This window comes from Octodon degus, unplaced genomic scaffold (assembly GCF_000260255.1).
Source record: "Octodon degus isolate 3935 unplaced genomic scaffold, OctDeg1.0 scaffold00072, whole genome shotgun sequence".
Classification (NCBI taxonomy): Eukaryota; Metazoa; Chordata; class Mammalia; order Rodentia; family Octodontidae; genus Octodon; species Octodon degus.
In genome coordinates this window covers 4,984,427-4,986,749 of record NW_004524648.1, presented here as the reverse complement: position 1 = coordinate 4,986,749, position 2,323 = coordinate 4,984,427, and positions in this window count along the sequence as shown.

Below are 2,323 nucleotides of genomic sequence, written 5' to 3'. Positions count from 1 at the left end.
AACAAGACTCAGCCCCAGCCCCACCCCCCAAAAAGAGAAATTTCCCATTATTAACATTTCTACAAATCTGCTCATTAGCCCCCAGCTCTCCTCTGTGTCAGTGCAGATGCTGATGTTCAGAAATGGGCCTCCTGTCACAACCCTGAAGATAGCTGTTGGGTGGGAAAGGGCCCCCATGGAGCCTGGGAGTCCCACCTCTGCAATTTCTTCCCGCCATCAGCCAGGCCCTTACCTCTGTCCCTCCCTGCTAAGACAACCTGTCTGCCTCACAGCTGCTTTGGAAGAGATAAGCAGCCTGGATTATCAGACCTGACAAGGCTCCTATGTCAGCCTCTACCCACCCTAGAGACAAAGTTTCTGGGCTCTTAACCCTCTCTGTGCTGGGCCCATAGAGTTAGGGATGGGAACAGCATTGTTTCAGGGAGTAAGCATTGGGATTCCTACAAGAATTCACCTATGGGGAGCAGTATTTCCTGTGCCTTCTAAGAGCTCAGTCTGTACAGTATACCCTTTCCTGTCTATTTTGGGTCCATGGAAACTGAGGGTAAATAGGGGACAGTGTGGGCCAGGGAGATGGCTCAGTGGAATAAGCGCTTCCCTGTCAAACACAAGGTCCTGAGTTCAATCCCTGGTTAAAAAAAAAAAAAAAAAAAAAAAGGGACAGTGTGAGTAGGCCTTTGAGGGTACAAGCAAAAGGCCATGGGCAGCCTATTCCCCTTAATGTCAGTTTCCAACCTGGAAATCTATTGGCTTCAGAGCTCATGTATCTTCTTCTTATGGCCGACCCCAAAATTACTTTCTCTTCCTCAAAACCCTGTCATCAAGTCCCCTTTTGTCTTCTTGCTGCCCTCCTGTCCCTGGGCCCCTCTGATTGTCTCCCAAGGTAGTAATTGTCCCTGACAGTGAGGACCACAGGAACTTTCTCCTGGTGTGGCCCCATTGGAACCACTCAGGTTTTCTATTACAAAGGTCAAAAGCAAGCAGTGAAAAGAATAGGACCTGAGGGGTCAGTGAGATAGCTCAGGGGCTGGGGAGATGGCTCAGTAGAATAAGTGCTTCCCTGTTAAGCGCAAGGGCCTGAGTTCAATCCCTGACTCTGCAAAAAAACCCCCCCCAAAAAAAAAACAAAAAAAAAAAAAAAAACCACAACAGCAATAAAGTGCCTGCTTTGGCAAGCTGAGGCAGGTGAAGGGACCAAGGTTCAATCCCTGGCACCACATGCCAGGCCAGCCTGCCCTCAGGGTGGGCTGAGCAGTCAAAAAAATGAATAAAAATAAAACAATAAACTGCCTTGAAGGTTGAAGGTTGTATTTAAAAAAAAAAAGAATAGGACGTGAGTCTGGGCCTAAGTCCTGTTCTGGGTCAGACTCATGCTGCGTGAACTTGAGTACGTTTCTTTACTTCTATATATCTCAGATGGCATCAGAGAGGTGACTTAAGGATTAAAGGAGCAAAATAGGGGCTGGGGAGATGGCTCAGTAGAATAAGCGCTTGCCTGGCAAACACAAGGGACTGAGTTCAACCCCTGGTTCTGCCAAAAAAAAAAAGGAGTAAAATATTCAGTGAGTGTTTTTTTTGTTGAGACAGGATCTCCTTATATAATTCAGATTGGCTTGAACTCACTGTATAGTCCAGGCAGACTGGTCTTGAAGTTGTGGCAATCTTCCTACCTTATCTTCCTGAAGGCTGGAATGACATGCATGTGCTACCATACCTGGCTCGTGAGATTTTCATATGTATAATTTTATTTTATTTTTTATTTTACTTTTTTTGTGGTGCTGGGGTTTGAACTCAGGACCCTGCGCTTGCCCAGGAAGTGCTTATTCTACTGAGCTATCTCCCCAGGGCCTATAATTTTGGTAATCAACTGGAAAATATAATTAAAGGCTGGAAAAAAGGAAAAATATATGAGTTTTATAAATCAACTGATACAGCGAATATCCAAATGATACAGGGAGAAAAATGATCTCCCAACTTAAAGGTACCTGGGATGAGTTCGTGTTCTCTAAAACCGAAGAATGAATTTTAGGAACAAACTGAGGTTATGAGCAGAATACATTTATTTACTTATTTATGTATTTATTTATTTGATGGAACCAGGGATTGAACTCAGGCCCTTACACTTGCCAGGCAAGCACTTATTCTACTGAGTCATCTCCCTGGCCCCAGAATATATTTATTGAGGGAAAGAAAGCTCTTGTCTGTGGCCAGAGAGATGCCAAGAAAAAAAGAAAGCCCCTGTTTGAAAGAGGGACAGGAAGGGGGCCCAAAAACTATGTGGTGAGATGCGTCTAAGGTGGTGTAGAAGACCTAGAAACTCGCT